Source organism: Orcinus orca, chromosome 2 (assembly GCF_937001465.1).
Source record: "Orcinus orca chromosome 2, mOrcOrc1.1, whole genome shotgun sequence".
NCBI classification, from domain to species: Eukaryota; Metazoa; Chordata; class Mammalia; order Artiodactyla; family Delphinidae; genus Orcinus; species Orcinus orca.
The window spans coordinates 38,122,830-38,145,940 of NC_064560.1; positions in this window are offsets into that span (position 1 = coordinate 38,122,830).

Genomic DNA, 23,111 nt, shown 5'->3' on the forward strand with positions numbered 1-23,111 from the left:
GACCAGAGGCCCCACATCACCAAGGGGATGGGAACCAGGCAGGAGTGTCTTCACACCAGTGGGGCCACATCATCGAAAGGTGAGGTACTCAGCACATGTGTCCTCAAACCAGAGGACCCACATCACCAAGGGCCTCGGAGTGAGGCAGGCAGGAGTAGCCTCACAACACTGGGCCCATAGAATAAGAAAGTGAGGAATCCAGCAGTTGGAACCTCCCAGCAGGCGGCCCAGAGCACCGAGGCTATGGGATCCAGGCCACAGTGAACTCACAGAAGAGGGCCCATGTCATGAAACTGAGCAACCCAGACATTGGGACCTCAGAGCAGGAGGCCCACATCCCCATGGGGATGGAAATCTGGTAGGAGTGTCCTCGCACCACTGAGAACGTATCAGAAACTTTTGGGCGACCAGCAGTTAGGGCCTGACGCCAGAGGACCCTCATCACCAAGGGAAGGAGGCTCCCAGCAGGCTCCAACTGCCACCAGAGGGCTGACGTCGCCAAGGCGATGTGTGCCAACCAGGCACGAATGACCTCACAGCAGAGGGCCCACCTCAGAGAAGTGTGACGAACCCAGTCAGGATCAGACTCGCACCAGAGGGCCCACATCACCAAATGGATTGGAACCAGGCAGGAGTGTCCTCACATGAGTAGGGCCACATCATCTAAAGATGAGGAACCGAGAACATGTGGCTTCAAACCATAGGACACCCATCACCAAGGGGCTGGGAGTGAGGCAGGCAGGAGGAGCCTCATAACAGAGGACCCAAAAATAAGAAAGGTGAGGAATCCAGCATTTGGAACCTCCCAGCAGGCGGCCCAGAGCACAGAGGCTAGGGGATCCAGGCCAGAGTGAACTAACACCAGACAGCCCACATCATGAAACTGTGAGCAACCCAGACATTGGGACCTCAGAGCAGAAGGCCCACATCCCCATGGTGATGGGAACATGACACGAGTGTCCTGGCATCACTGGGCTCACATCAGAAAACGTGGGGTGCTCAGAAGTTAGGGCCTGACGCTAGAGGGCACTCATCACCGAGGGGAGGAGGCTCCCAGCAGGCTCCAGCTGCCACCAGAGGGCCAAGTCGCCAAGGCGATGTGTGCCAGCCCGGCAGGAGTGACCTCACAGCAGAGGGCCCACCTCACAGAAAGGTGAGGAACAGAGCCAGGATCAGACTCTCACCAGAGGGCCCACATCACCAAGGGGATGGGAACCAGGCAGGAGTGTCCCCACACCAGTGGGACAACATCATCGAAAGGTGAGGATCCCAGCACATGTAGCCTCAAACCAGAGGAACCACATCACCAAGGGGTTCGGAATGAGGCTGGCAGGACCGGCCTCACAACACAGGGTCCATAGAATATAAAAGTTGAGGAATCCAGCAGTTGGAACCTCCCAGCAAGTGGCCCAGAGCACTAAGGCTATGGGATCCAGGCCGCAGTGAACTCACAGCAGAGGGCCCACATCATGAACCTGTGAGCAGCCCAGCCGTTGGGACCTCAGAACAGAAGGCCCACATCCCCACTGGGATGGGAACCTGGCAGGAGTGGCTTCGCACCACTTAGCACATATCAGAAAATGTTAGGAGCCCAGCAGTTAGGGCCTGACGCCAGGGGGCCCTCATAACTGAGGGGAGGAGACTCCCAGCAAGTTCCAACTGCCAACAGAGGGCCCACGTCTACAAGGTGGCATGCGCCAGCCAGGCAGTAGTGACCTCACAGCAGAGGGCCTATCTCACAGAAGGGTGAGGAACCGAGGCAGGATGAGACTCTCGCCAGAGGGCCCACAACACCAAGGGGATGGGAACCAGTCAGGACTGTCCTCCCACCAGTGGGGCCACATCATCGAAAGGTGAGGAACCCAGCACATGTGGCCTCATATCAGACGACATACATCACAAAGGGGATGGGAGTGAGGCAGGTAAGAGTAGCCTAAAAACAGAGGTTCCAAAGAATAAAAAAGCTGAAGAATCCAGCATTTGGAACCTCCCAGCAGGCGGCCGAGAGCACAGAAGCTATGGGATGCAGGCAGGAGTGAACTAACACCAGAGAGCCCACATCATGAAACTGTGAGCAACCCAGGCGTTGGGACCTCAGAGCAGAAAGCCCACATCCCCATGGGGATGGGAACCTGACAGGAGTGTCCTGGCATCACTGGGCTCACATCAGAAAACGTGGGGAGCCCAGAAGTTAGGGCCTGATGCTAGAGGGCCGTCATCACCGAGGGCAGGAGGCTCCCAGCATGTTCCATGTGCCAAGAGAGGGCCCACGTCGCCAAGGTGATGTGTGCAAGTCAGGCAGGATTGATCTCACAGCAGAGGGCCTACCTCACAGAAGAGTGAGGAACCCAGCCAGGATAAGACTGTCACCAGAAGGCCCACATCACCAAGGGGATGGGAACCAGGCAGGAGTGTCCTCACACCAGTGGGGCCACATCATTGAAAGTTGTGGAACCCAGCACATGTGGCCTCAAACCAGAAGACCCACATCACGAAGGGGTTGCGAGTGAGGCAGGCAGGAGGAGCATCACAACACAGGACCCATAGAATACAAAAGTTGAGGAATCGAGCAGTTGGAACCTCCCAGCAGGCGGTCAAGAGCACAGAGGCTATGGGATCCAGGCCACAGTGAACTAACACCAGAGAGCCCACATCATGAAATTGTGATCAACCCAGCCGTTGGGACCTCAGAGCAGAAGGCCCACATCCCCATTGAGATGGGAACTTAAGAGGAGTGCCCGAGCATCACTGGGCTCACTAAGAAAAGTTGGGGAGCCCAGCAGTTAGGGCCTGACGTCAGAGGGCCCTCATCACAGAGGTGAGGAGGCTCCCAGCAGGGTCCAAGTGCCACCAGAGGGCTCATGTCAACAAGGCGAGGTGAGCAAGCCAGGCAAGAGTTACCTGATAGTAGAGGGCCCACCTCACAGATGGGTGAGGAACCCAGCCAGGATCAGACTCTCACCAGAGGGCCCACATCACAAAGGGGATGGGAACCAGTCAGGATTATCCTCACACCAGTGGGGCCTCATCATCTTAAGGTGAGGAACCCAGCACATGTGTCCTCAAACCAGAGGACCCACATCACCAAGGGCCTTGGAGTGAGGCAGGCAGGAGTAGCCTCACAACACAGGGCACATAATATAAAAAACGTGAGGATTCCAGCATTTAGACCTTCCAGCAGGTGGCTCAGAACACCGAGGCTATGGGATCCAGGCCACAGTGAACTCACAGCAGAGGGCCCACATCATAAAACTGTGAGCAACCCAGGCGTTGGGACCTCAGCGCAGAAGGCCCACATCCCCATGGGAATGGGAACCTGGCTGGAGTGTCCTCGCACCACTGGGCGCACATCAGAAAATGTGGGGAGCCCACCATTTAGGGCCTGACGCCAGAGGGCCGTCATCACCGAGAGGAGGAGGCACCCTGCACGCTCCAACTGCCACCAGAGGGCTCACGTCTCCAAGGTGACGTGTGCCAGCTAGGCAGGAGTGACCTCACAGCAGAGGGCCTACCTCAGAGAACGTTGAGGAACCCAGCCAGGATTAGACTCTCGCCAGAGGGCCCACCTCACCAAGGGGATGGGAACCAGGCAGGAGTGTCCTCACACGAGTGGGGCCACATCATTGAAAGGTGAGGAACGCAGCACATGTGGCCTCAAGCCATAGGACAGTCATCACCAAGGGGCTGGCAGTGAGGCAGGCAGGAGGAGCCTCACAACAGAGGGCACATAGAATAAAAAAGTTGAGGAATGCAGCAGTTGGAACCTCCCAGCAGGCGGCTCAGAGCACCGATGATAAGGGATCCTTGCCGGAGTGAACTCACAGCAGAGGGCCCACATCATGGTACTGTGAGCAAGCCAGCCGTTTTGACCTCAGAGCAGAAGGCCCATATCCCCATGGGGATGGGAACCTGGCAAGAGTGTCCTCACTCACTTGGCGCACATCAGAACATGTGGGGAGCCCAGCAGTTATGGCCTAAGGCAAGAGGGCCCTCATCACCGAGGGGAGGAGGATCCCAGCACACTCCAACTGCCACCAGAGGGCCCACATCGTCAAGGTGACGTGTGCCAGACAGGCATGATTGACCTCACAGCAGAGGGCCCACCTCACAGAAGGGTGAGGAACTCAGCCAGGATCAGACTCTCACCTGAGGGCCCACATCAGCAAGGGGATGGGAACCAGTCAGGACTGTCTTCCCTCCAGTGGGGCCACATCATCGAAAGGTGCGGAACCCAGCACATGTGGCCTCAAATCAGAGGACACATATCACAAAGGGAATGGGAGTGAGGCAGGCAGGAGTAGCCTAAAAACAGAGGGCCCAAAGAATAAGAAAGGTGAGGAATCCAGCAGTTGGAACCTCCCAGCAGGCGGCCGAGAGCACAGAAGCTATGGGATGCAGGCAGGAGTGAACTAACAGCAGAGAGCCCACATCATGAAACTGTGAGCAACCCAGGCGTTGGGACCTCAGAGCAGAAGGCCCACATCCCAATGGGGATGTGAACCTGGCTGGAGTGTCCTCGCACCACTGGGCGCACATCACAAAATGTGGGGAGCCCAGCAGTTAGGGCCTGACGCCAGAGGGCCCTCATCACCGAGGGGAGGAGGCTCCCAGCAGGCTCCAAGTGCCACCAGAGGGCTCATGTCCACAAGGCGAGGTGAGCAAGCCAGGCAGGAGTGACCTCACAGCAGACGGCCCACCTCACAGATGGGTGAGGAACCCAGCCAGGATCAGACGCTCAACAGAGGGCCCACATCACCAAGGGGATGTGAACCAGGCAGGAGTCTCCTAAGACCATTGGTCCCACATCATCGAAAGGTGAGGAACCCAGCACATGTGGCCTCAAACCAGACGACACACATCACGAAGGGCCTGGGAGTGAGGCAGGCAGGAGGATCCTCACAACAGAGGGCCCAAAAAATTAAAAAAATGAGGAATCCAGCAGTTGGAACCTCCCAGCAGGCGGCCAAGAGCACAGAGGCTATGGGATCCAGGCCTCTGTGAACTAACACCAGAGAGCCCACATCATGAAAATGTGAACAACCCAGCCGTTGGGACCTCAGAGCAGAAGGCCCACATCCCCATGGAGATGGGATCCTAAGAGGAGTGCCAAAGCATCACTGGGCTCACTAAGAAAAGTTGGTGAGCCCAGCAGTTAGGGCCTGACCCAAGAGGGCCCTCATCACCGGGGGGAGGAGATTCCCAGCACGCTCCAACTGCCACCACACGGCTGACTTCACCAAGGCAATGTGTGCCAGCCATGCAGGAGTGACCTATCAGCAGAGGGTCTCCCCTCTGCTGATAGGAACACAGCCAGGAACAGACTCTCACCAGGGGGTCCACATAACCACGTGGATGAGAACCAGGCAGGAGTGTCCTCACACTAGTGGGGCCACATCATCGAAAGGTGAGGAACCCAGCAAAGGTGGCCACAAACCAGAGGACCCACATCACCAAGGGGTTGAGAGTGAGGTAGGTGTCTGGACGGGCATATTTAACACTCATTTCCCACCAGGAAGAGGAATTAACCAAAGGCTCAGCGTGCCCTGCCAGAAGCAGATTAGGGCCTGAAGCAGTCTTGTGGGTTTGCGGCCAGCTCACAAGGAAGCGAGTTGAAGAAAGGAGCTCAGGGACCCTGTAATTCACAAACCTGCAGAGTTATAAATGACAGCTATCGTCCAAAAATATATTGAAGTAAGGCTGCGAAGAGGACTTGAAAGCGGGGCAGAATTGCAGGAAACCGATTTCAGGAGGTAGACTGGATTTGCATTTAAAGCATAGGAAAAGAGGCAGAACATCGACAATGATGCACTTGGCAAAAAAGGGCGTATGAGTTTGTTCCTGAATATATTCAGGAAAAAACACATACGCCCTTTTTGGCAAACCAAGCAAGCTTGCAATGGAAATCCGAACTACTATGAAGTGTCACTTCCCCCCGGTCTAAAGGGCCATCTGAGAAAAGTGTAAAATCCAGAAAGGCAAGACAGGCCATGGGGAAAAAGGAGCCTTGTTATGCTGATGGGCGGGATGTAAATTGCCAACAGCCACTCTGGAGAAGTGTATGGTGTTTCCTGATACATCTGAAAAACAAAGCAACAGAGTCTAGGGCATTTCCACTTATGGTCCTATAGCTTAGGGAAATTAAAATCAAAAAGACACAGCCACCCCAAAATTTGGGACAGCTCTGTTTACAGGAACCTCTTCTACGGTACAAGATAAATATCCCAGAGAACAAATAATTGATAAAGAAGTTGCTGTACTTACGTACAACAGAATACCACTCAGCAATGAAATCTGTGTCACCAGGCCTGTACCAGCATAATGAGTGGATTGAGCCACGATGATTCTAAGTGAAATAAGTCACACAGAAAAAGAAACATCATAAGGTATCACTAATGCACGGAATGTAAACTTGGCTACACATGAACTGAATTACAAAACAGAACAGGGTCTCAAGTTTAGAAAACCAACTTATGCTTGCTTAAGGCGAAAGGTGAGTTGGGGTGCTGCATAAAACCAGAGTTTGAAATTAGCACAGATACCGTTCCATAAGCCAAATATGTAATAGACAAGACCTACCCCTTGCTCAACGAAATGGACTCAACAATGAGGTATCACCTCACACCTGTTAGAATGGGCATCATCTGAAAATCTACAAACAACAAATGCTGGAAAGGGTGTGGAGAAAAGGAAGCCTCTTCCACTATTGTTGGGAATATAAATTGATACAGTCACTATGGAGAACAATATGGAGTTTCTTAAGAAACTAATAATAGAATTACCATATGATACAGCAATCCCAGTACTGGACATATACCCAGACAGAACCATAAGTCAAAAAGAGACATTCACCGCAATGTTCATTGCATCACTATTTACAATATCGAGGTAATGGAAGCAACCTAAATGCCCACAGACAGACGAATGCATAAAGATGTGGTACATATATAAAATGGAATATTACTAAGCCATGAAAGGAATGAAATTGGGTCATTTGTAGAGACGTCGATGGATCTAGAGACTGTCATACAGAGTGAAGTAAGTCAGAAAGAGAAAAACAAATCTTGTATATTCATGCATATATGTGGAACCTAGAAAAACTGTACAGATTAACCATTTTGCAAGGCATAAATAGAGCCACAGATGTAGACAACAGTCGTATGGACAACAAGGGGGGAAAGCTCTTGGGGGGGTGGTGGTGGGAGGAGTTGAGAGATTGGGATTGGCATGTAAACATTTATATGTATAAAATAGATAACCAATAAGAACCTGCTGTATAAAAATATAAAATAAAATTCAAAATTAAAAAGAAATAAAATTTAAAAAATAAAACAGAAAAAACAATTATTCCCTTCACATACATGTATTTATATGAATAAATTATTTCCATGCTTATATCTGTAAATACAAAAAAGAGGAATAAAATCTACCTTGAACCAAAAACGAAAAAGAGAAAAAAAAAAACAGAACCCACCAGTTACTCAGAGGAAAACCGTATCAGGGCACTTGCTCCAGTTGTAAACAATTCTGAAGTTGGTCAGTGGTGGGGAATCGTCTCCCATTCAGCCAGCAGCCCCCACACAGCAAGCGTCCTCATTGCAAAGCTGGGGCACCGTGCCGAGGCATCTGTGAGTAAACGTGAGCTGAGCCCCAGGCCAGTTGCTGCTGAACTGTTCCCACCCTTCCCAGGTAAAACACCTGAATATATACAAGGACTTGAAAGCCTAGAGGAAGGGCCATGGAGCCACACGAGTGACAGCATGCCAGCTGACTTGGTGCCTGCAGGCCAGCCAGGATGGTCCTGGCCCTGGGTGCTCTTCTGGAAGATTTCCATTTCCCTGCCTGAGATACCCGTCCTGTCCCTGCCCCCACTGCTTTTTTCCTTCCTCACCTCTGCCCAGGGAGAAATTCCAGCAGCAGGTATGGGTGACACATCCTCTTCTTTAGCAGGTGGCAGCCTGGCAACTGCTGCAGAAAGTCCAGCAGAGCCCCACTCACACTGGGCCACCCACAAAGCCGTGGCCTCTCACTCCCTCCCACCAGCCCAGCCCCGAGACTGCTGACAGGGCAGAGAAAATGGCGTCAGGCACAGCTGCAGGGGCTCTTGCTGCCTGGAGTGGTATTTATATTGATCTCAACCCAGGCACACCTGGGGAGGGCTGGCCGGCACGGTAAGGCTGCCCAGGTCAGCCAATCATCACCCCTCAGGGGCTCACAGTTGCAGAAAATGGAACTTGCTGAACCGGCCAGGTCCAAGGAATAGGTGTGGGCTCCTGAGAGTCAGGATAGACAAGGGGCTGCAGCTTTGGCTTGTTTTCTAATCATTTTATCTGGCCCATGAGTGGGAGACAACTTCAAGAAAACCCTCTCCTAATGAGAGGAACCCAGGAGTCAGGGAGAGGAGGGGGTGGGTGGTGGTTGGAGACAGAGGCCTGGTGCCCTGGGTGCAGTGGAAGTCTCTGGAAGACCAGGTGGAGGGAGGCCACACAGAGTGATGCCCAGGGTCACAGACCTGTCGGAGCGGCTGTTTGTTAGTTCAAGTCCTGCTCTGAGGTGCTCTGTGTCAGCTCTGAGCGACAGGTGAGCTGGGGGTGCTCTTCAATGAGGGCTATGTGCACGGTTCCTGTGTGCCCAGCCCTGCCACGGTACCTGCGAGGGTAGCTCTGTATCCTGGGAGGGACCTGACCATGAGAGCCCCGTGGGCTGGTTTGGGGGTGGGGTACCTGCCCAGGAGAGCTCCATATCCTGGGATTGGCCTGACCACGAGAGCCCCATGGGCTGCTGGGGACCTGGTAAAAGATGTCAGGACAGTCAGTGAAGCCACCGAGGATATACCTCCAGTTGCTCCTGATTCCTACACCCTGCTGGTCATTCTACCAACCACCAGGACATGGTATTCTGTATTAGTCTTCAATGATGCCTTCTTTTGTATTCCATTAGTCCCAGAGTCACAAGAAATTTTGGCTTGTGAGTGGCAGGACTCAACATACAACTAAAACAATACTTCCGGGCCGTCTTGCCCCAAGGGTTCAAAAATTCCCACACCATCTTTGGGGAAAGCTTAGCTAAAGACCGAAAAGTTCTACCTCTGGAAAAGGAAACCCTCCTTCAATATGCAGATGACATTCTGATCGCCAGCCCTACTAAGGAGGCCTCTGAACTACCAAGCCAATAAAGGATAGAAGTTGTCCAAGAAAAAGCTCAAATATCACAGACTGCGGTGACCTGCCTGGGCTTCATTCTCACACAAGGTCAGAGAAGCCCATCCCAGGAAAGGGAAGAAACCATTTGCAGCCTTACCCCTTTCTAAAACTAGAAGACAGCTTAGGGGTTCCTGGGGAGGCCAGGGTTTGCTGCTTCTGGATCCCTAACTACAGTCTACTAGCTGGGCCTCTATATGAAACACTGAAAGGAAAAGATGATGATCCTTTTGAACAGAATCCAGAAGTGGCCTTTCAAGAATGGAAAGAGCAGTCAATTCAGACCCTTGCCCTGGAACTCCCTAATTGAGCTAAACCCTTTGACCTTTACATTCCCGGTGAAAGGTGAATCGCCATTGGAGAATTAGTGCAAAAACTGGGACCACTTGAAATGGAACAACGCAAGAATGCCATCCAGGTAGGATAAACTACAGTCACCAAGGGGCTTGGCCCACTGCCACATCTGGCCAAGATACTGGCGGTATCTAAAAACCTGGAAATCAGCAGCCCAAAAGGCCACCTCCCTCCTAAGGGAAAAGGACCCCACGTGGTGATCCTAATCACCAACCATGCCCTGAAGTTGCAGGGTTCGCTCCATGGGCACACCGACCTCGAGTGAGGAGGCCCTCCAACTCCAACATCCAGAGAGATAACCGGGGGCAACAGGGCACCATGACGACTCGTGTGAACATCACTTGACCTGGAGTTTCTCTCATAAAACAACAATAGTGTGTCCCGAAGGAGTAGACTACTGCTTGCAGGACTTACTGCACCCGGAGGGGAGCTAATAATCTTGGCGGGGGAACCATATATCACACTGTCACCATAGAAAAGCCTACAGACACCGTGATGATGGTGGCCAATAAGACTGGCTGGACTCCTGTTTACTTCAAAAGGCTGTTGACTCAGTGGCCATCATGGTCCTTGATCACCACTGACCCTGGACTGTCTGGGAGCTGAGCGGGCAGGGCTCTGACACCTGGTGCTGTTTTTACATTAATTCAGGGGCCTAATTGAAGAAAGAGCAGACTACTGGTCAGAGCATCTAGGCTGGCAGAAACGGTCAGCCTAAGGTGGCCGAACAAATGTGGGGCGGGGTGAAATCGGCCCCCACAGCGTCTCTGCACATCTCTTTCCTGGACCCTTAAAGGTCATTAGAATCTATAACACTTCCAATGCTGGTGCTCAGGCGGACGAGCAGGGAGGCAGGGGTCCTGGGGCCAATCAACGTCACCTGGAGGCTGCTGGGGAGAAGTTCTGACCCTCGTCCCCTGGTATGAGGGCTCCCAACTCAGCACTCCGCAGTTACAGAAGAAGGGTCTGCACCCTCAGCACTCCAAGAATGAGGAACGGGACAAAAGGCAGAGGAGGGGTTTGTCCCCAGCAAAGCCCATTAAAAATCCCTGGGAGATAAAAATAGAATCTGGGCAATAAAGTCAAGTCTGACCGTTTTTATCCTTTGTGCTTTGTCTAATTTCACGTGCTCCTAGGGTCCCGCATGCAGAGGTTCCACACCTGGCACTTCAGACCAGATTTCCTAGTGCAGAATGGCTGGGTCGACACCTCAGCTCCTGGGGCCCAGTGCAGACTCCGAGATATAGAGCCTGAGCTGCAGCCAACCCGGCCCTCGAGAGCTCCGCCCCCTCCCTCCCACTGACTCTCACAGGATCTCTACACAGCAGCCCAGCCCACAGCCCACGGGGTAGTGCATGCTCTCACCTCTCCATTCTCTGATCAAAATATAAAGTTTCCTTTGCTTGGGAACCAAACTCAGTCTCGATCTGTTGGCCCCAATGACACTGGGCAGGGGGACACTTGTTGGGGTCCACTCTGGAGGATCAGTAACAGAAATTGAGACTATTGTAACTTCAATGAACAGATGTGTGAGCCAAACTGTAGTTAACATAGAACAGTTTATAAGGCTCGGGTAAAATAAGATGTTTCTAACACTTCCATTTGATATTTCCATCACTTTATTATAAGCAAGTTCAGTGAAAAGGTTTGTCTTATTTGTCAGGTCAATATTAGAGAAATGAAGTGATTTCTTTCCAAGGATGTACATCTAATAATCTTGGTTAAAGCTTCAATCTTGTTTTAAATGCTTTTTCATTGAAAATGATACCTCTCTTTCAGCTCCCCCATTTCTGAGAACTATAAAATCTTATAATTTATTATTACCAAAGGGGAAAGGTGGGAGGAGGGATAAATTAACAGTTTGGAATTAACACATACACACTGCTATATATAAAATAGATCATCAACAAGGAACTACTGTATAGCACAGGGAACTACACTCAATATTTTGCAATAACCTATAAGGGGAAATAATCGGAAAAAGAATACATATTTTTATTGACATCATCTATCAATGACAGTTAAAGTGCAACCTAAGGGAAGCCGGTGGTGAGTGCTTCTGACCCTGAAGACTTCAATCATCTAAAGTTTGGACTCTGCCTACTTCCCGAGGCCCTTAATGAACATATGTGTAGCCGTAGCTTAAAAAATTCCCCAGTTTGGGTTTTGGGGAGACACTGATTTTGAAAAAGCCCTGGTGTTCTCCTTACATGAATGGGACTCTTCCTACTGCTAAAACATGTCTGTCACATCCAGAGGATGGTATACCGTCTGATCGGGAAGAGTTTGGAAAAGTCATCTCATCTCCTCATCTCCTGGTGCTCGGGTTCACCCCTCCAGCGTCTTTACTAACAGTCTCCCCACTTGGAGATGTCAGCACTGTCAACATCCTGTTGTGTACAGTTTGGAATTTGTCCAGAGGATGAAGCGGAAGGATGAGGAACAATGAGAGACAAGTCCTAGGTGTTCAGACAGGCACATGTCACTCTAATTTCCAATCAGGAAGACGAATTGACCAAAGGCTAGGGTTGCCCATGGAAACAGTATAGGGCTTGAGGAAATCCCACTGCTTTGTGGCCAGTTCCCATAAACACAAGTTGAACAATGGAACTCAGGGGCAGTAAAATTCATGAAACTGCAGAGTTGAAAATATCTATCACTGAAAAATGTCTTGAGGAAAGTCAGAGAAAAGGATTGGTAAGCAAGGGAGAATGGCAGGAAAGGGATTTGAGGAGGTAGAAAGGACTCGCCATTAAGCACAAGAAAAGGGGCTGAACATTGCCAACATTGCAGTTGGCCAAAAAGGCTGTATGCGTTTTCTTCTGTATATATTCAAGAAAAGGGCATACACTTTTTTAGCCAACCAAACAGGTGGGCACTGGAAATCAATACTACAAAAGATATCACTTCGCATCAGTCAGAAGAGCCATCCTCATAAAGTGTAAACACCAGAAATGCAGGACAGGGCAAGGAGAAGAGGGAGCCCTGTGAGGCTTATAGTGGAAATGTATATTGCCAACGGCCATTCTGGAGAAGTGTATTGTGTTTACTAAAGCATCTAAAAAATGAGCTACAGAGCATAGGGCACTTGCACTCATGGGCGTATATCTTGGGAAAAACAAAAATCGAGAGGACACAGGCACCCCAATGTTTACTGCCTCTCTGTTTAAAAGATCCTCGACTAGGATATAACTTAAATGTCTCTGGAGGGAAAAAATGGATAGAGATGTGGTACTTATGTAGAGTGGAATATTACTCAGCCTGGAAATCAATGAAATATGGCCAGTTGTAACAACTCCGGAGGATTACGTATGATCGTTCTAAGTGACATAATTCAAAAAGAAAAAGACACATATCATAAGATATCACTTAAAGGTGGAATCCAAAATGGCTACACATGAAATAAATTACAAAACAAAAACATAGCCAAATATGTAGAAAACACACGTACGGCTGCTAAACGGGAAAGGTGGGGAGGGGTGAGGCATCATCCAGGAGGTTGAAATTAGCAAAGATACCATTCCAAATACCAAACTGATAATCAACAAGGCCTACACGGTAGCTAAAAGAACTGCACTCAGCACACTCAAGTCACCGGAAAAGAATATCTATGACTGGTAAGAATCTGAAAAAGAATTTATTGATGTCTCTCTGTACGTGAATCAAGTAGATGTACAGCAGCAAGAAACAGAGCTTTGAAAATCAGCTGTAACCAATATAGTAATAAATTGAAAAAAATAAACGACAGAGAGACAGAGAAAACCTCTTACAACTTTTCCTCAGGGACGGTGATGCAACGTGGATTGAACACATCTAGACCCACAGCAGGATGAGACATAAGGCTGGAAACTGTTTGCGCTAAGAGAAATGTGAGGTTGGGTGAGGAAATGCACACCCTTTAAAGTAATACTACCTGGTACCCATTCAATGGGTCCCAAATCTGCAGGTTCAAGGAATCTTCCTACAGCTAAAACATGCATGCAAAACCCAGAGGACTGTACACCATGTGATCGGGAGATGTGTCTAAAATGCACCTCATTTATCCTCTCCTGGTGCTCCTGTTCATCATTCCAGCCACGTTACTTAGAATCTCCCCACTTAGAGAATCAGCACATTTAAACTTCTGTTTCACACATTTTGCAAATTGTGAGGAGGATGAACGGGAAGAGGGGGAACCAATGAGAGAATAGTTGTAGGGGTTTGGACGGGCACATGTCACTCTAATTTCCCATTAAGAATAAGAATTAAAAAAAAGGCTCAGCCCGCCTCGCCGGAGCCAAAATAGGGCCTGAAGCAATCCTGTGGCTTTGAGGCCAGCTCACAAAAGAGCAACTTAAAAAATGGAGCTCAGGGTCACTGCAATTCACAAACCTGCAGAGTTATAAATGAAAACTAACGTCCAAAAATATGTTGAGGTAAGGCAAAGAAGAGGATCTGAATGCAAGACAGAATTGCAAGAAACAGATTTCAAGAGATAGATTGGACTCGTATTTAAAGCGCATGAAAAGCGGCAGAATTTTGACAATGATGCAGTTGGCCCAAAAGGGAGTATGCGTTTTTTCCTGAATATATCCAGGAAAAAACGCATACGCGCTTTATGGGCAACCAAGCAAGCAAGCAATGCAAATGTGCACAACAAAGAAGTCTCATTTCCCACTGGTCAAAAGGACCATCCGAAATAATTGTAAAAACCAGAAATGCAGGACAGGCCATGGAGAACAGGGAGCCTTTATACGCTGATGGACAGTGTGTGAGAGCTGCCGAGAGCCACTCCAGAGAAGTGTATGGTGGTTCCTAAATCATCTAAAAAACAGAGCTACAGAGCATAGGGCACTTCCAATCACGGGAGTATATCTAGGGAAGTCTAAAAATCAACAAGACACAAGCACACCACAGTTTAGGACTACTCTGTTTACAAGAACCTCAACTTCAGTACACCTTAAATATCCCAGGAAAGAGAACAATGGATAAAGAAAATGTGGTACTTATGTACAATGGAATATCTCTTCACCATGAAATCAATGTAATAAGGCTAGTAGAAGGATAAAGAGTGGATTTAGGTCCGATAATACTACTTGAAATAAGTCAAACAGAAAAAGAAACATATAAGATATCACTTATAGAGGGAGGATAAATATGGCTGCACAAAAAATGAATTACAAAACAGAACAGTGTCTCACATTTAGAAAACACACTTATGTCAGCTTAAGGGGAAAGGAGAGGTGAGGTGATGCATAAAACCAGAGTTTGAAATTAGCACAGATACCGTTCAATAAACCAAATAGGTATTAGACAAGATCTACACCTTGCTCAATGAACTGGCCTCAACACACCCTATACACCGCAGAGAACTATATCTGAGTAATAAGAATCTTAAAACCCATGTATTGATATATCTCCATAAGGGAATCAAGTGTGTGCAGAGTGGCACAAACACAGCAGTGAAAATGAGCTAAACCCCATTATAGAAATAAATTTTAAAACCAAAACGCAGAAACAATGAAAGAGAGAAAAATTCTTACAAAATTCGCTCAGGGGCTGTGATGCAACCTGGAATGACCACATATAAACCCACAGCTGGATAAAACATAAGGCTGGACACTTGGGGCTGAGAGGATTGGTGAGCTTTGGTGAGCAACTGCCGAAAGTTTAATGCAATACTTCATGCTACTCATTCCAAGGGTCCCAACACTCCAGGTTGAAGGGAATCTTCCTACAGCTAAACCATGCATGGGAAATCCAGCAGATGGTATACCATATGATCGGGAAAGGTTACTAAAACACACCTCATTTTCCTCTCCTGGGGCTCCGGATCAACATTCCAACCACTTTAATAACAACATCCCCACATGGAGAGTCAATGCCTTTAAGTTCCGGTATCGCACAGTCTGCAGTTAGTGCAGAGGATGAATGGGAATAGGGGGAACCAGTGAGAAAATAGCTGTAGCGGTTTCAATGGCCACATGTCACTCTAATTTCACATAGGAAGAAGAATTAACCAAACGCACAGCAAGGCGCCCCAGAAGAAGAATAGGGCCTGAAGATATCCTGTGGATATGAGGAAAGATCACAAAAATAAGAGTTGAAAAATGGAACTAAGGGCAGCTGCAATTCAAAAACCTGCAGAGTTATACAGGCCAACTATTTTCCAAAAGTATATTGAGGTAAGGCTATGAAGAGGCACTGACAGCAAGGCAGAATTGCAGGAAACCGATTTCAGGAGGTGGACTGGAATTGCATTGAAAACATATGAAAAGACTCAGAACATCGACAATCACGGACTTGGCCAAAAAGGGCGTATGCATTTTTTCCTGAATATATTCAGCAAGAAACGCATACGCCCTTTCTGGCCAACCAAGCAAGCTTGCAAATTAAATCTGCACTACAATGAAGTCTCACTGCGCCCCGGTCAAAAGGGCCATCTGAAAAAAGTGTAAAATCCAGAAAGGAAGGACAGGCCACAAAGAACTGGGAGCCTTGTTATGCTGATGGGTGGGATGTAAATTGCCAACAGCCACTCTGGAGAAGTGTATGGTGTTTCCTGAAACATCCAAAAAACAAAGCAACAGAGCCTAGGGCACTTCCACTTATGGTCCTATAGCTTAGGGAAATTAAAATCAAAAAGACACAGGCACCCCAATGTTTGGGACGGCTCTGTTTACAAGAACCTCGTTTCCGGTTCAAGTTCAATATCGCAGAAAGCGAAAAAAGGATAAAGAAGTTGTGGTACATACGTACAATGCAATATCACTCAGCAATGAAATCTATGTCATCAGGCCCATAGCAGAATAATGAGTGGATTCAGGTACGATGATTCTAAGTGAAATAAGTCACACAGAAAAAGAAACATCATAAGATATCACTAATATATGGAATGTAAACTTGGCTACACAGGAACTGAATTACAAAACAGAACAGGGTCTCAAATGTAGAAAACCGACTTATGCTTGCTTAAGGGGAAAGGTGAGTTGGGGTGCTGCATAAAACCAGAGATTGAAATTAGCACAGATACTGCTCCATAAGCCAAATATGTAATAGACAAGAGCTACTCCTTGCTCAACGAAGTGGACTCAACACCCCATATTAAACGCCTAAGAATATACCTGACTAGTAAGAATCTTAAAACCTATGGATTTATATGCCTCCGAAAGAGAATCAAGCGTGTGTACAGCGGCATAAACGCAGCAGTGATAGGATTGTTGAGGTTCGGTGAGCAAATGCAGACCCTTTGAAGTCATATTGCATGGCACCCATTCCATGGGTCTCAACTCTCCAGGTTTAAGGGATTCTTCCTTCAGCTAAAACATGCATGTGGAACCCAGAGTATGATCCACCGTGTGATTGGGAAACGTGTTCAAATGTGTCTCAGTTTTCATCCCCTGGTACTCGGGTGCAACATTCCAGACGCTTTACTAACAGTCTCCCCACTTGGAGAGTCAGTGCCTTTAACCTCCTGTGTGGCCCAGTTTGCAATTTCTGCGGAAAATGAACAGGAATAGGGAGAACCCATGAGAGACTAGCTGGAGGTGTCTGGACGGGCAAATTTAACTCTCATTTCCCACCAGGAAGAGGAATTAAGCAAAGGCTCATTGTGCCATGCCGGAACCACACTAGGGCCTGAAGCAATCCTGCGGTGTTACGGCCAGCTCACAAGAGAGCGAGTTGAAGAAAGGAGCTCAGGGGCACTGTCATTCACAAACCTGCAGAGTTATAAATGACAGCTATCGTCCAAAAATATATTGAAGTAAGGCTGCCAAGACAACTTGAAAGCGGGGCAGAATTGCAGGAAACCGATTTCAGGAGGTAGACTGGAATTGCATGTAAAGCATAGGAAAAGAGGCAGAACGTCCACAATGATGCACTTGGCCAAGAAGGGCGTATGCGTGTTTTCATGAATATATTCAGGAAAACACGCATACGCACTTTTTGGCCAAACAAACAAGCTTGCAAAGGAAATCTGCACTACAATGAAGTCTCACTGCCCCCCGGTCAAAAGGGCCATCTGAACAATGTGTAAATTCCAGAAAGGCAGGACAGGCCATGGAGAACTGGGAGCCTTGTTATGCTGATGGGTGGGATGTAAATTGCCAACAGCCACTCTGGAGAAGTGTATGGTGTTTCCTGAAACATCCAAAAAACAAAGAAACAGAGCTTAGGTAACTCCCACTTATGGTCCTATAGCTTAAGGAAATCAAAATCAAAAAGACACAGCCACTCCAAAGTTTTGGATGGCTCTGTTTACAAGAACCTCGTTTACGGTACAAGTTCAATATCGCAGAAAGCGAAAAATGGATTACGAAGTTGTGGTACTTACGTACAATGCAATATCACTCAGCAATGAAATCAATGTCATCAGGCCCATAGCAGCATAAAGAGTGGATTCAGGTACCTGACTAGTAAGAATCTTAAAACCAATGGATTTATATGTCTCCGAAGGAAAATCAAGCATATGTACAGAGGCATAAACGCAGCAGTGATAGGATGGGTGAGGTTTGGTGAGCAAAAGCAGACCCTTTGAAGTCATATTGCATGGTACCCATTCCATGGGTCTCAACTCTCCAGGTTTAAGGGATTCTTCCTTCAGCTAAAACATGCATGTGGAACCCAGAGTATGATCCACCATGTGATCGGGAAACGTGTTCAAATGTGTCTCAGTTTTCCTCCCCTGGTACACGGGTGCAACATTCCAGACCCTTTACTAACACTCTCCCCACTTGGAGAGTCAGTGCCTTTAACCTCCTGTTTGGCCCAGTTTGCAATTTCTGCGGAAAATGAACAGGAATAGGGAGAACCAATGAGAGAGTATGTAGAGGTGTCTGGACGGGCAAATTTAACTCTCATTTCCCACCAGGAAGAGGAATTAACCACAGTCTCAGAGTGCCATGCCGGAACCACACTAGGGCCTGAAGCAATCCTGCAGTGTTGCGGCCAGCTCACAAGAAATCGAGTTGAAGAAAGGAGCTCAGGGGCACTGTCATTCACAAACCTGCAGAGTTTTAAATGACATCTATCGTCCAAAAATATATTGAAGTAAGGCTGCCAAGAGGACTGGAAAGCGGGGCAGAATTGCAGGAAACCGATTTCAGGAGGTAGACTGGAATTGCATGTAAAGCATAGGAAAAGAGGCAGAATGTCCACAATGATGCACTTGGCCAAAAAGGGCGTATGCGTTTTTTCCTGAGGAAAAAACGCATACGTACTTTTTGGCCAACCAAGCAAGCTTGCAAAGGAAATCTGCAGTACAATGAAGTCTCACTGCCCCACGGTCAAAAGGGCCATCTGAAAAAAGTGTAAAATCCAGAAAGGCAGGACAGGCCATGGAGAACTGGAAGCCTTGTTATGCTGATGGGCGGGATGTAAATTGCCAACAGCCACGCTGGAGAAGTGTATGGTGTTTCCTGAAACATCTAAAAAACAAAGCAACAGAGCCTAGGGCACTTCCACTTATGGTCCTATAGCTTAGGGAAATTAAAATAAAAAAGACACAGCCACCCCAAAGTTTGGGAAGGCTCTGTTTACAAGAACCTCGTTTACGGTACAAGTTCAATATCACAGAAAGCGAAAAATGGATAAAGAAGTTGTGGCACTTACGAACAATGCAATATCACTCAGCAATGAAATCTATGTCATCAGGGCCGTAGCAGCATAATGAGTGGATTCAGGTACGATGATTCTAAGTGAAATAAGTCACACAGAAAAAGAAACATCATAAGATATCACTACTACACGGAATGTAAACTTGGCTACACAGGAACTGAATTACAAAACAGAACAGGGTCTCAAATGCAGAAAACCAACTTAGGCTTGCTTAAGGGGAAAGGTGAGTTGGGGTGCTGCATAAAACCAGAGATTGAAATTAGCACAGATACCATTCCATAAGCCAAATATGTAATAGACAAGAGCTACTCCTTGCTCAACGAAGTGGACTCAACACCCCATATTAAACGCCTAAGAATATACCTGACTAGTGAGAATCTTAAAACCTATGGATTTATATGTCTCCGAAAGAGAATCAAGCGTGTGTACAGTGGCATAAATGCAGCAGTGATAGGATTGGTGAGGTTCGGTGAGCAAATGCAGACGCTTTGAAGTCATATTGCATGGTACCCATTCCATGGGTCTCAACTCTCCAGGTTTAAGGGATTCTTCCTTCAGCTAAAACATGCATGTGGAACCCAGAGTATGATCCACCGTGTGATCGGGAAACGTGTTCAAATGTGTCTCAGTTTTCGTCCCCTGGTACTCGGGTGCAACATTCCAGACGCTTTACTAACACTCTCCCCACTTGGAGAGTCAGTGCCTTTAACCTCCTGTTTGGCCCAGTTTGCAATTTCTGCGGAAAATGAACAGGAATAGGGAAAACCAATGAGAGCCTAGCTGGAGGTGTCTGGACTGGCAAATTTAACTCTCATTTCCCACCAGGAAGAGGAATTAACCAAAGGTTCAGTGTGCCATACCGGAACCACACTAGGGCTTGAAGCAATCCTGCGGTATTGCGTCCAGCTCAGAAGAAAGCAAGATGAAGAAAGGAACTCAGGGGCACTGTCACTCACATACCTGCAGAGTTATAAATGACAGCTATCGTCCAAAAATATATTGAAGTAAGGCTGCCAAGAGGACTTGAAAGCGGGGCAGAATTGCAGGAAACCGATTTCAGGACGTAGACTGGAATTGCATGTAAAGCATAGGAAAAGAGGCAGAACGTCCACAATGATGCACTTGGCCAAAAAGGGCGTATGCATTTTTTCCTGAATATATTCAGGAAAAAACGCATACGCCCTTTTTGGCCAACCAAGCAAGCTTGCAAAGGAAATCTGCACTACAATGAAGTCTCACTGCCCCCCGGTCAAAAGGGCCATCTGAAAAAACTGTAAAATCCAGAAAGGCAGGACAGGCCATGGAGAAATGGGAGCCTTGTTATGCTGATGGGCGGGATGTAAATTGCCAACAGCCACTATGGAGAAGTGTATGGTGTTTCCGGAAACATCCAAAAAACAAAGCAACAGAGCCTAGGGCACTTCCACTTATGGTCCTATAGCTTAGGAAAATTAAAATCAAAATGACACAGCCACCCCAAAGTTTGGGACGGCTCTGTTTACAAGAACCTCGTTTACGGTACAAGTTCAATATCACAGAAAGCGAAAAATGGATAAAGAAGTTGTAGTACTTACGTACAATGCAATATCACTCAACAATGAAATCTATGTCATCAGGCCCGTAGCAGCATAATGAGTGGATTCAGGTACGATTATTCTAAGTGAAATAAGTCACACAGAAAAAGAAACATCATAAGATATCACTAATACACGGAATGTAAACTAGGCTACACAGGAACTGAATTACAAAACAGAACAGGGTCTCAAATGCAGAAAACCAACTTATGCTTGCATAAGGGGAAAGGTGAGTTGGGGTGCTGCATAAAACCAGAGATTGAAATTAACACAGATACCGTTCCATAAGCCAAATATGTAATAGACAAGAGCTACTCCTTGCTCAAAGAAGTGGACTCAACACCCCATATTAAACGCCTAAGAATATACCTGACTAGTAAGAATCTTAAAACCTATGCATTTATATGTCTCCGAAAGACAATCAATCATGTGTACAGTGGCATATACGCAGCAGTGATAGGATAGGTGAGGTTCGGTGAGCAAATGCAGAACCTTTGAAGTCATATTGCATGGTACCCATTCCATTGGTCTCAACTCTACAGGTTTAAGGGATTCTTCCTTCAGCTAAATCATGCATGTGGAACCCAGAGTATGATCCACCGTGTGATCGGGAAACGTGTTCAAATATGTCTCAGTTTTCATCCCCTGGTACTCAGGTGCAACATTCCAGACGCTTTACTAACACTCTCCCCACTTGGAGAGTCAGTGCCTTTAACTTCTTGTTTGGCCCAGTTTGCAATTTCTGCGGAAGATGAACAGGAGTAGGGAGAACCAATGAGAGACTAGCTGGAGGTGTCTGGACCGGCAAATTTAACTCTCATTTCACACCAGGAAAAGGAATTAACCAAAGGCTCAGCGTGCCGTGTCGGAACCATATTAGGGCCTGAAGCAATCCTGCGGTGTTGCGGCCAGCTCACAAGAAAGCGAGTTGAAGAAAGGAGCTCAGGGGCACTATCATTCACAAACCTGCAGAGTTATAAATGACAGTTATCGTCCAAAAATATATTGAAGTAAGGCTGCCAAGAGGACTTGAAAGCGGGGCAGAATTGCAGGAAACCGATTTCAGGAGGTAGACTGGAATTGCATGTAAAGCATAGGAAAAGAGGCAGAACGTCCACAGTGATGCACTTGGCCAAAAAGGGCGTATGCGTTTTTTCCTGAATATATTCAGGAAAAAACGCATACGCCGTTTTTGGCCAACCAAGCAAGCTTGCAAAGGAAATCTGCACTACAATGAAGTCTCACTGCCCCCCGGTCAAAAGGGCCATCTGAAAAAAGTGTAAAATCCAGAAAGGCAGGACAGGCCATGGAGAACTGGGAGCCTTGTTATGCTGATGGGCGGGATGTAAATTGCCAACAGCCACTCTGGAGAAGTGTATGGTGTTTCCTGAAACATCTAAAAAACAAAGCAACAGAGCCTAGGGCACTTTCACTTATGGTCCTATAGCTTAGGGAAATTAAAATCAAAAAGACACAGCCACCCCAAAGTTTGGGACGGCTCTGTTTACAAGAACCTCATTTACGGTACAAGTTCAATATCACAGAAAGCGAAAAATGGATAAAGAAGTTGTGGTACTTACGTATAATGCAAGATAACTCAGCAATGAAATCTATGTCATCAGGCCCGTAGCAGCATAATGAGTTGATTCACATACGATGATTCTAAGTGAAATAAGTCACACAGAAAAAGAAACATCGTAAGATATCACTAATACACGGCATGTAAACTTGGCTACACAGGAACTGAATTACAAAACAGAACAGGGTCTCAAATAAAGAAAACCAACTTAGGCTTGCTTAAGGGGAAAGGTGAGTTGGGGTGCTGCATAAAACCAGAGATTGAAATGAGCACAGATACCGTTCCATAAGCCAAATATGTAATAGACAAGAGCTACTCCTTGCTCAATGATGTGGACTCAACACCCCATATTAAACGCCTAAGAATATACCTGACTAGTAAGAATCTTAAAACCTATGGATTGATATGTCTCCAAAAGAGAATCAAGCGTGTTTACAGCAGCATAAACGCAGCAGTGATAGGATTGGTGAGGTTCGGTGAGCAAATGCAGACCCTTTGAAGTCATATTGCATGGTACCCATTCCATGGGTCTCAACTCTCCAGGTTTAAGGGATTCTTCCTTCATCTAAAACATGCATGTGGAACCCAGAGTATGATCCACCGTGTGATCGGGAAATTTGTTCAAATGTGTCTCAGTTTTAGTCCCCTGGTACTCGGGTGCAACATTCCAGAGGCTTTACTAACAGTCTCCCCACTTGGAGAGTCAGTGTCTTTAACCTCCTGTTTGGCCCACTTTGCAATTTCTGCGTAAGATGAACAGGAATAGGGAGAACCCATGAGAGACTAGCTGGAGGTGTCTGGACGGGTAAA